Below are 12,276 nucleotides of genomic sequence, written 5' to 3'. Positions count from 1 at the left end.
GCCTTAATTTCACAGAAACTCACTGCATCCAAACCAGGGTTTCCTTTAGCTTCTCCAAATTCAACTGAAAACTTAATGATTCCTACATGTAAACCAGGCAGTAAATGGTAACCAAATGTTACAATGAAATGTAACAATTTCACATCTAAATCTTGCTCTGCGAGAGCTGAGGACATTTGAACAGGTATGCAGAAAATATACTCTGAGAAGCTGCAGTTGTCTAAAAAGAGATGTAGCTACTTTTTCAGAGTGCCTGTTTGAAGGCTGGGGCTGTTTTGAGTCAGAAGGGAGCTCAACTGTAGTGAGACCTTATGTGATGCCTGCACTAGCACCTGGTGTCCTGCTGGACAAGTAGCACAGTCTGCCTTCCTCTACTGAAGGCCAATGGAGACAGTCTCAGCAGGTAGTTTGAAGGCAATCACTTTTGGAAACTAGTTAGAGAGCTTCACTGAGAGGATGTTGGCAGAGTGCCAATTAATTCCTTCATCTACATTTAACTTGATTGGTTATTTTAGCTATTTCAGTGGGTTTTGTGTCAAGAATCCAAAATTTACATCTCTGCTGGAGGCCAGGACTGTGGAAACATGCTAACGAGAATTTAGATCAGTATGATGCTCCCCAAAAGCAACATAGCTGACTGTAGTTAGGTTTTTACCTTTCTCTCCTATGGCAGGTATGTCATAGACTTGGCTGATGCTCTCTAATCCATGTCTAACAAGTGTGTCAAGTGTTTAAAAATGGCTAATCTGAAGCATCTTCTGTGTAAAAAAAAAAAAAAAAAAAAAAAAAGGATTTTGCCAAGGGACTTTTAGTACTTTCTGGAAGTAATAAGTGTTTACAATAGTGCTGGTGTGTCTTTAAGCAAGACTTAACTTTCTCAGGTTATGCCAAACAGATGTTCTGGGCTTTGGGATACTTTGTGTCACAGCTGCCTGGCTCCTGGCTTCCACAAAATCTTGGTTGTTAGTTTGTTAATTGATTTTAAAATACCCCAAGTGACAGCATTTGGTCATAGGGTATTCCCTATAATCCACAGTAGGGAAATTTGTTTATTACTGGTGTCTGGAGTGAGGACTATGTGGGGCAGCAACAATGTGACAAAGGAAGCAGTGAACTCATATGGTTTCGTTTAACCTCCCCTTGATGGCCTTCTGGGACATTAAAGCCTTTGCTCTGTTTTGCTGTGTTTATTGATCAAATACTGTTGTTCTAACTGCACATCTTAATTATTCCTCCCTGGGGCAAGCTTGTCTGATATAGGAGGAAGGGAGGAGCTGCATGGCAGAAAAATTGAGATCAGCTGCATCTGTCTGATTTAATTAGCTCGACAAATACTAAAGTTGGAGCCAAGAACAACCTGTGCCTTTCAGCTTGCTCCTTGCTAGCCTTACCTCTGTATGGTGCTCTGTCTGTCTCACTGTGGGCTTTGCTGGCACATTAGCAGGGGCTGTGACATCCCTGCTCCAAATGTCCCTGGTACTCGCTCCACTTGCTGGCACCAGGAATGGTGATGTCAATTCACTTGGGATCACATGTGTAAAAAGAAAGTAATATCTGAGGAAAATACCAAGACATCTGCCTGAGATGGCTTCTCATCACCCCATTTCTCTTTTCTGAATAGTGAAGACACTTGAGATCTAACTTGAGGTCTAGCTGAGACTTCATGTTTAGTCCCCATATAGCCATACATATCCTGTACTGGAGTTTAGCTGACATTCTTTGGTGCAAAAGTAGTTTCATATACCAAAAAAAAGCTGAGAAGCACTTTTCCTCTGGAATTATATGCAGAGGATGGAAAAACAAAGATTGAAATATTTTAAGAGAGATTGGAGAATAGTGACACAGCATGAGAGGAAGGAAGGGACAAGGGAAAGTTGCTGATTGCAGCATGCCGTGGGGCAGATACCTTCATCTTACTGCATGACATTTAACTCACATTTTACCTTTTAAGCTGCTGTCGTCTAGGCTGCCACATAGGCTTTGAAGACAAAGTGTCAGTGGACTATTTGCCATGGCAGAGTCAATTCTATCACCTTACTTTCACCAGCAGAGAAACCCAGAGCTGGAACAGAACTGAGCAGGAACCCCATGACTCCACCTGCAGGAGCAGAAACAAACCTGGAGCTGGTGTGAGCTCTTCTGCCACAGACCTCACCCCTAGAAACGACTATCCTTTAAATAGGTGTTTTATAGCTGAAGACAGCATCAATTTGCAGTAAGATTTCCAGATCGAAGCCAACTCTCTTCCACAAAAAAAAGTAAAAAAAAAAAAAAATCATTATCCACAAGTATTGCAAGAGGAGCTTAGATTAATGTTATTTAATTAACAAAAAGTAAAATATCAATCATTGCAATAATTATTATTTCTCTTGAAAGAGGCACCAATCAGTACCAAAAGAAGGGAGAGTGACTTGCTTTGGAGGGTGTCCCTGGTTTTGATTCCATCACCTTATTTTCTTTATAGTTTGAAGGCAGTTGGTATCTCCATGGCCACGGTCTGGTTTCGGTACCCATGTCACAAATGCCTGCAATTCAAATTTAAAGCACTGTATTTGACCACCCTAAAAATACATTGAGAGTTGGGAGCATATATTGGGGCTGGGACTTAGGTTTTGGCAAAGCTTCTCTCTTGCTCTTCAGTTTTGTAGTTCTCAGTACAGGAGGTGTTTAGAGCAACTCAGCCACGGTGGTGCCACTTCTGGAAAGCTGATGGTGCACCCAGAGGGGCACAGCCACTGAGATGATGTTGCCCTTTGCACAGTGAGTCTGAGGGTGAAGGTGAGCACTTTGGGCATGAACAGCAATGGCCCCTTGAGTCCCCTCCACTTCAGCATGGAGAAGCCACAAACTACAGGGAAATCACTGGCAAATTAAGGGAGCTCCCCAAAGGGAGCACACTGCAGTCTTGTGTGTCCATGTAGCCTTAGAAGTACAGCTACAGTCCAGTAAATATTAGGCCCTTATTTGCATGTGTTTCTTGATGCTTACACCACAGCAACAATTTTTCTCTATGTGTTATTAGTCTTTGCCTGAAGACAAAAGCGTTAGCATGCTGAATCCAATCCCTTCTTTTTCTGTCATTTTAGGGAGCTGGTCCCAGTCTTACCCACAGTATTCCCACAAAAAAGAAGTGCCTTCCAGTTACAGTCTCTTCAGTTCATGCTCTTGAAGTGCTTTGCAAAGGACTAATTGGTTTGCCCTGCTTTTGTGGTACAGAGCTATGGCCATGTCCCAGTCCAGGGAGCAGCCAGAAGACAGCAAGGGAGAGAAAGGCAGAGACACTTTCAGAACAGGGATAAAGAGCCCAGTGCTCCCAGCGGGGTTGCTACCAACACTACCATTGCTAGGGATGAGGAGGCTCAGAGTACCTTGAGAACTCAGCCAGCACTGAGTTTCTCAGCAAGGAGCTGAGAAAGCCATAGCAGCTCAGTACAAAGAATTCCCAAAACACTTTACAGGTATTATTTAACCTACCCTGAGACAGCAGCTCCCTACCATGTGAGAACAGGATTTGGACATTCAGCTGGTTTAAGCATCACCTTTTATATCTGGCTACTGAGCTCACTCTCTGGAAAAAAGATACTGGTGATCATGCAAAGCACAGGATAACATGGATGCAGTTTTGAGTAAGAACAGAAGTGCTGCTGCCCTAACTGTGATGATAAGAAGAAAATAAACTATTGCACTGTTAAATTAAAAAAAAAAAAATCCTGCTTAAGAACTCCATTTACTTGCTGTTAGCCATAGCTCATCAGCAGCAACAGCATTTCACTGTAACAGCTCAATAAGTATTTCTCAGCAATGGTTGTCCCACTCTTCTGCAGTCAAAGCATGCATTAAACAATTAAAGCATCTGACTGAAGTGAAAAGCAAAAGAAAATCCAACTTGCCAGAAACTGCCGATTCAGGGGAGGGAGATTTCTCTTGCACCCCACCGTAATGGCTCCCAAACTCCTCACAAGTCAGGTACTGTGGGACTCACCTGCCATCTGGATTTCATTTCCCAGTGGGTTTGGGCAGCCTGGTCTAGTGGAAAGATGTCTGTTCCAGGGGCAGGGTGTTGGGACTAGCTGGTCTTTAAGGGTCCCTTCCAACCCAAGCCATTCTCTAACTCTGACTGATTCTATGATTATACCTGACCGCAAGCAAAGCAGGGAGGTGTTCCTGTGAACCGAGCCAAGGGAGATCCTCCCAGAGATAAGGATGTGGTGACTAATTAGCCACGAAAAAGCCCACAAGATGGAGCTCAGCTCAAAAAAAACAATGCATCCAAGAAACTGTCGGTGAGAGGCAGGGAAGGAGGAGGAAAGGAGCAAAATGGAAAGCTTTCAAAGGAATCCCACACTCCCGATGTTAGACCACAGCATAAGTGAGATGTTATTAGAGTGAACGAATGCAAATAAGAAAGTACAAAGAAGAAGTATGTACAAAGTAGTAATTAAGCTATTGCACAGCTCAAAAAAACCCCAACCAAAGCTCTCATCCCATTCAATCAGAGATGGGGAACAGCAGATTTGAGGGTTTTAATACACAGAAAACTTCAAAAATATCGGCTTTCTTTAATTACTTATTAAGGCTGTTACCTCAAATGTCCTATCAGCTTCCAGTTTTATTTCTTGGAGCCCAGTCTGAGGCTTGGCTTTTCAGCAGCTATTTCTGTGATTTTTTTTCCCCTCAACTCTCTTGGGGTTAATTTAGGTTTGCTGTTGTCAGAGTTTTGGGGGGCGGTTTGAGTAAGTGCATGGAACTGATTTGTGCCACCTTCTGCAGAGCAGTTTTGCAGGATTGCTGATGTCAAATGTCAATGGACACAAGATGACACCTGGGAGCTGGGCTGGATGCAAGGACAAATTTGATTCATGAGGACAGCCAGGACTAGTGGAGTTTGCCAGGCTCCATCTCTGGAGACTTTTGAGACCTGACAGATCTAGGGCTTGAGCAGCCCAGGCCTGACCTTGCAATTGATCCTGCTTGGAGCAGGAGCCTGGGCTAAAGACCTCCTGAAGTCCCTTCCAATCCTAGTGTGGTTGTCATCACCCTGCTCCATAGTGGGTCAGGCAGTGCCACGAGGATGAGCCCTGCAGCACAATTCCCAATTCAACAATGGGCTTTGCGGACACTACCGGCTCCTTGGCTGCCTGCCCCTCTATGGGGCTCTGCTTGGTGAGGGCTTGTGCTCCACTGCTAAAATGGATCTAAACTGGGCAGCAGCCTGAGGAGCTGCTGAAGGGAGAAGATCCACTCCTGCCTCATAAAAAAAAAACAAACCAAACCAAACCACCTAGCAGGGAAGAGCTGGTAAAGGATGTTAAACCAAAGACACGGTGTCACTGTTGGAACAAAGGGAAGAATCTCATCCTGCTCCATTGCATGAAGATTCCTCACCCAGGAGCCCTGACCCTTATAAGGTGGCCTCTCACCTTCCTAAAGCAGTTTTCCTGTGCCCCCAGATGAATGTGCTGATCGCTGTCTGCTTCTCCTGAGAGAGCTACAGGCATTGCAGGGAGCAAACGGCTTCAAAAGCTGAGACCCATTCCCAGCCTCATGTTTAGGACACTGATGGTGTCCTTAGGACAGGCAGTGGGGGAGCAGCTGGATCCAATAACCGTGCCAGCACCAGACTACGGGGGATCCTTCCCTGGGTGAATCTCAGGGAGGAAGGATGCGGGGCACAGAGCCTGTGGGGAGCAGAGCCACAGGCACGGCCCGGCCCTGCACCCGCTACGGCTTCACTCTTGGAAAGGGTGGGCTAGACGAAGAGACCTTGAAAGATACCTTCTCTTGTTGGCTCAGAAGAGGAAAGCCGCAGAAAAGCAGTAATGTGGGCAGAACGTAGCCGAAGGAGGCGGCGTGGGTGAGGCCTGAGCCGCACCGTGGCTAGATGGCAGCAGCAGCCCGCGCTATCCGCCCGAACCCGCGGGCCTGGCCGCTGCCGGCGGCTCGTCCAGCGCAGGGCCCTCAGCTCCGGGACCTTCCCAAGGCCCTGCTTACTGCCCGCGCGCTACATTCCGGGGAGAAGAGAGGAAATTTCTTTTTTTACCAGCAAATAAATTGACTGGCACTGAGGCAAGCTGAGAGGGAAACAGGGCTTGCAAGGGAAACATAACTCCTTGGATCTTTGGCTTTTGAGCTCGAGCAAAGCGGTGGGGAGGGAAGAGGTCAGAGCAGAGGGGCCCAGTACACCCTGGCCAGGGTACATCCCTCCAGGTGGGCTGCCAGCAGCTCCCAGCATTCTTCTGCCCAATTCCACCAAGTCCAGGGGTTTGTGGGACACAACAGAGACTCCCTGAAGTGTCTGCAGACAATGAGAGATAAGGGCCTGCTGGTAATAGTGAGGGTCCACTAAAAATCTCTGCAGGAGATGAGGCCAGCTGTGCCCAGCTCCCTGCACTCCTGACCAGACAAGCATGCCATGGCTCAAGGAAGGCTGGAGACAGATGTCTTACAGTGCCTATTGGTGTGGGAGGTGGAGGTCACCCCTTACCCAGGGCTGGACAGCATGATCTGGGTGTGCCCTTGGATTCACCCCAAGACATGCCCTGGGAGAGGCCCTGAGTTTCTCCCACTGCTGTTGTGTTCTGCAGAGAATCACCCTGCTAGGACAGAGAATACCAGAGCACATCTCTGCTGTCCTGCTTATTGATACTATCCCCAGTAATTCACAGGGACACTCTGCAACCATCCTCTGACATCCTCTATCCTTCCTGAGAGCCTGTGCATGGGCAGAAATGAAGAAAGGAAAGAAAATTGAAAAGGGAAAAAGAAAAAAGCTACCCTGGTCATTATTTATTACTATGAGTAATTTATTACACTATGAGTGTAAAGTGCTGAATTGCTGGTACTTAATGAGGTTTTTTCCTGTCCTGTGACAGAATACCGCAAAATAAAGTACAATTTATCTTTGGGAGAAATGGGTGCAGCTGAGCTGGTACCAGACTTAGGACAAAAGAGTATTGACGTCACCCTCAGGAGTCCAGCAGCAGATGTTTAACATCGTCTCCAGCCTCAGGCCAAAGGTACAAGCCTGGTACACAAATTACCGAGGCAGATTTGCTGGCCTGCATTAGCTGTGGGGTCAAGAGGGGCTCATCAAAATGTTCCCTGCCTGCATTAGGCAGCTGGGAAGCCTCTTGCCACTGCTCTGCACGGCTATGGCTGACACTGTACGTGATTTAGCCAGGTACCAGCTGCCATGTAGACAGTTTAAATTGTCAAGCAAAGAGCTAAGGGCACAGAAACATGGGCACACAGGCTGCACAGAGGGGACATGCTGTGCCAGAGCAGGGGTGGCGGGTCCTAGAGGCCTGTGTAACCCCATATGATGAGTGCAATGCCCAGGGAAGAATTTTGCCCAGGTCAGTAACATCCTAAACTGTAAGGCTCTCCAAAAGCTTCTTTTTCTTTTAAGGTGAGCACTGAGCTGATATTTTCAGTCCTCTAGCCAAAGTGACCCCAATACCATTTAAATTTTGACCTCAAAGTACATGAATGGTTAGAACTACTATTTTTTAGATCCCTATTTTTTTTTTGTTAATATTAGACAATTAAGCTTTAGCTAATGGGTAGTAGCTTTGCTGCCTTAAAATCGATATGGAGAAAAACTTCTGTAATATTTTGCCTAATCCCTAATGATCCCAAAAAATTCTGTATTACCAGTAAATTTATTTATATTTATCCATCCATTCATCCATCCCTCCTGCCCTTTTCAGACAATTTAAGAATGTGCTACCTCTTAATTCCTGCAGAGATCACAGATTTATCAGGGACAACTTACATTTGTAGGAGCTCATTTTATCTCTTCCCTATATACATCACATTTATCCTAGCATCTGCAATGCCTGTACTTTGCTGTAGTTTCTACAGATTTTTTTCTGGCCCAGACATGAGGCTTACTGATATGGAATTCCTTACACCATGCCCTGGACTGATTTAAAAAAAACCCGCTAATAATTCGGTATTGTGTTTGCTGGAGGCTGATTTAAGAAAGAGGTTACATTCTCACCCTTCTGTTCTTTGGGTGCACTCAGGTGGCCACCACCTGATCCAAGCAATTTATTTCTGTTCATTTTAGCAGGCTGCTGGAAAGCCTTTCCCGTGGCATTTCAGGTGGCAGCAGCTCCTCAGCCTGGGTCACTGTCACCCACAGCAGTGGTTGAAACTTTTGTTAAGGAAAAGAAATTAAACAGCTTGGCTTCTCACCACCATGCTGGTGGCATAAAGGAGTAAAATATCACTATTCTGGGATGGAAAAAAAAAAAAACAAAAACAAAAACAAAAACAAAAACAAAACAAAACAAAAAAAAAAAAAAAAACAAAAAAAAAAAAAACACAAAACCCTTGCTACTTTAAGGTACATGGATAAAGGTAAAAACCTACCTGGGTCAAATAAATTCACTTCAGCTCCTCTCACCTGTATGAAACCCCAGCTCACTCAGGTACTCACTGTACAACTCCATCATCTTCCAGGACAAAACAAGCCATGCCTGTGAGCTCCAGCTCATTGCAAATTACTAATTAATCATCCAAGATGGCTAGCTAGCATGGTAAGGCTGTGGTCCATTCTCTGAAGTACCAATAATCCTCTCAATCCCATGAGCAGAGCAAGTGAACTTCAAGCTTTGTTTCCAGTGGCAAGCCCACCATGCCATCCATTGCAGCTGGGTCTTAATACCTCCCAACATCACTCTTTTTTAATATTAAAAATCATTTCCCCCTATTTTTAAGGAAAAGACATGACCTGGAGGCAAGCTGGAGGGTAAATCTCATTGCTGTTCAATGATGTGTGTGGCTACATACCATCACTGGGACACACTCCCTCACCTTTCAAGGCTTGATTAAGCACTGAAATCTCTGACTTTCCGTGGGTGCTGGGCCACCCAGAAAAATCCCAGTGTCCATGAGCTTCTGGTGCAGGTGAAGAGAGAATGCAGGCAGGGATGACTATAGTGCTCAGGTAGCACCCCCCTACAGCACTCAGAAACTCTTTCCTTCTGCATTGTTGTCGTGCACAATATGGGAATCATGCCATTTTTCCTGCATGTGTCCCTTTCCTCCATACACTCATGGCAGAGAAACCAACAGATCCAAGCTTGGCAGTTGCTTCTCAAAAACCCACTCCAAATTGAACCACTTTCCTAGAAGAATGTTTCTCTTATTTAAGTGGCTAACTTGTCTTTATTGCCACAAGGTGAGGAAATGACTAGTGATTGAAGGGTGATTTAAATCACATTACTGAGGAAGAAATGCAACTTCAGCACTCTAGCTTCAGAAAAAGCCTTTAAGACAGAACTGTGCTGCTGATGAAGGTGAAAATCTTGAACTGACTCAGATTTCAGGACAGAGGTGGGATTTGCTCATTCTAGGGAAGAACAAGGCAACCCCAAAGGCAGGACATTTTGCTTTATCCTTAGGAAAGTGCTTGTGAGTACAAACAGTGCAGTAAAGAACCACACTGTCAGTGCCTTCAGCTTCATGCACTGCTGGTGGCATCAGCTGATGGACATTTTCAAGAAAGTCCCCTTGCCACCCGTGACTGCTGCCTGCCCACAAGTTCAGCTGCAAGGTGGCTTGCTGGGATTTGTGGGACACCCAAAGCAAGCAAGCATGGACTGCTGGGAGAGTTACTGTCAATTGGTGCTGGCTCAAGCATGAAAAGGAAGTTTAAAAACACATGCCACATAAGAGCACTGAAATTTCTGGCTGGGTGGAAGAAGCCTAACAAAGGCAGCTGGCACAGAAGGAACTAAGATTAGAAGAACGATGGTGTAAATGCAAGAAACAGCACAAACCTGCTGGTTGATAGTAGAATCACAGAATATCCTGAATTGGAAGGGACCCACAAGGATTCTTAAGTCCAACTCTTGGCCTTGCATAGGACCATTCCCAAGACTCACTCCATGTGCTTGACAGCATTGTCCAAACACTTCTTGAACTGTCAGGCTTGGTGCTGTGAGCTTTATTTTGAGAATCAGCTACCAGAATATGGAAATTCATCATAATTGTCCTTCACAGTCCTATTTGGCCTTTTCCTTGTATTCTACCAAATTCCATCAAAAAAATGCAGGGGAGTGCAAAGCACAAGTGCCTTGAGAGTAGCTTTGCCAGACAATTGCTAGAACGGAGAAGAGAAAGAGAAGACTTAGATTCCTTCCACTGCCTTGGTCACCAGACCATCCCATGCATGGTTGCACTCATGCTGCTGGGCAGGGATGTTTTGTTGCTTTCAGGCATCCTGCTCAGTGTGGATGTTGTGAACTGTGCAGAGAAGGTGAGCATCACCCAAAATAGAAAGTAAGGTCTCAAGCCAGTTGTTTTACTTAGAAAGCAAAAAAAATTCAACTCCTGGCTTCTTTTTTTGTGTTGTCATTGCAACTGAGGTGGCCTTGGCCCCTGCTGTATGGAGAGCATCATCTAGATACTATGTGGTGAGCACAGGAGGGGCTACATGGAGGTACAGCCAGGGTGGCCAGCATCTCCCTCACAGGCACCCCAGGAAAGCATCACACTCAAAGGAAAAAAGGGAAAATACTTTTTTTTTTTTTTTCCCCTCACTCAGTTTCTAGCTGGCAGTTATTAAAGGTCTGAGCAGACTTGGAGTTGGTGAGTTTCATCAGGTGAGCAGTCCTGACAGTTTCAGCAATGTGGCCCATGATGCCAAAAGATATTGGGATCCTCATGGGACAGCTGGAGTCCCAGAGGGGGCTTGAGGAGCCCTGCTATATGCTGCAGCTGTCAGCAGTTCCCACAGGGGACTGGTGGGACATGCCTGAAGCACTAGCAGCTCAGTGAGAAGTGGATGTGGAATTCCCTGCCAAGTAATTCAGAAGGGTTCAACAGCTGTTTTTAAAGCTGACTTAAGCCACTTCTGCTTAAAAGTGAAGTTCTTCTTTTACAGACGATTAACTTTAGCCCCCAGTGTTACCCAGGTGGGGCACAGCAAGGCTATGAAAGCCAGTTTCCCCTAAGATCATGTTTCTCCAGAGCGGTCAGGGTGTCTGGCAGCTGGAGCTCCCTCAGGCATCACTGCCTATGATGCAGGTGAGATGGAGGATGGTGCAGTGAGGAGTAAACCCTGGCACCTGAAACCCATTTCAAACACCAGCACTGTCCACAGCATGCAGGCAGCCCTGCTCCCTGGTCACCAGACACATGTAATGGCACTGCCCGTGTCCTTTGGCAGGCATCAAACCTGCTTGTCGTGAGCCTCGCATGTACTAATAATTCATAAGGAAAGCAGCAAAGGAATAACCATGGCTGTGCAACACTAACATCTAAATTAGTTGAGTTTATTTTATTTTCTCTGAGGAAAGCGTCTGTAATGTTTGTATTTTGTTCCTGATCATTAATGGCATATTAAGGCACAGTCAATGCACTCACCTTTTCCCTGAGGAACCAGCTGCCAGCACTGTGCCTACTGCCATGGCATCTGCTCAGCAGTAGAATTTGCCCTGAAAAGGGTCCAGGAAAATATTAAAGAAAAGAATGAAGAGGAAAAACACATGTTCAGTCATTGCTGCAGCCCCAGGAGTGGGATGTTTGTTCACACCAGCTGGGTCTGGTGGGAGGAGGGGTCTCTTCTCCCACCCCTGCTTTGCAACTGAACCTTTGCACCAGAGCAGGGAAGCCAAAACTCCCACAGAGCAATCCAGAGGGAGCTGGAGATGGGAAGCCTGCTGCTCTTACGAGCTGCAGCAAGTGAGGGCTCAGTGTCCCCAGGAGGGTGACACTCCCAGCTCCATGCTGTGATGCTCAGCACATGGCATTTCCCCTGGCTGCTCCCAAAACACTTGTAAAAACCATTCACAAAGATATCTTGCTCTCGAACAACCCAAATGGAAGAAAAATTCCAGCTTCAGGCAGAGGATTATCTGTACCAGCTCTGTTTCTCCCTAATCCAGTTCTGTTTCTCCAGAAGAGGAGAGCATCTGAGCATGGGCATCTCAGTGTTTCTTCGAACAAACCTGATTTCTCTTATTGCCCATTATTCATGTTTAGTTTAAGACCTGGGCGAGGAACACCCCAGCCCTGCTCCACAGATCTCCAGTGCAGTCTCATGGCTACGTGCAGAAAGTGTGGGATGGGCTGTCCCTGCAGCCACCACCATGGTCAAGATGCAGTAGGAAAGTTCAAAGATGCAGTAGAACAGTTCTTAGAAGCAGGAACAAGGGTCCTGCAGAGATGAAAGGGAGAGGCTGCCTGCCAGATACCTCCTTTGGAGTTCACAACCGCTGGTGCAGGCTCAGCACAGTACTGATTACAACCCAAACCCCACATGGG

The sequence above is a fragment of the Hirundo rustica genome, chromosome 3, assembly GCF_015227805.2.
Source record: "Hirundo rustica isolate bHirRus1 chromosome 3, bHirRus1.pri.v3, whole genome shotgun sequence".
NCBI classification, from domain to species: domain Eukaryota; kingdom Metazoa; phylum Chordata; class Aves; order Passeriformes; family Hirundinidae; genus Hirundo; species Hirundo rustica.
This window is presented reverse-complemented; position numbering follows the sequence as displayed.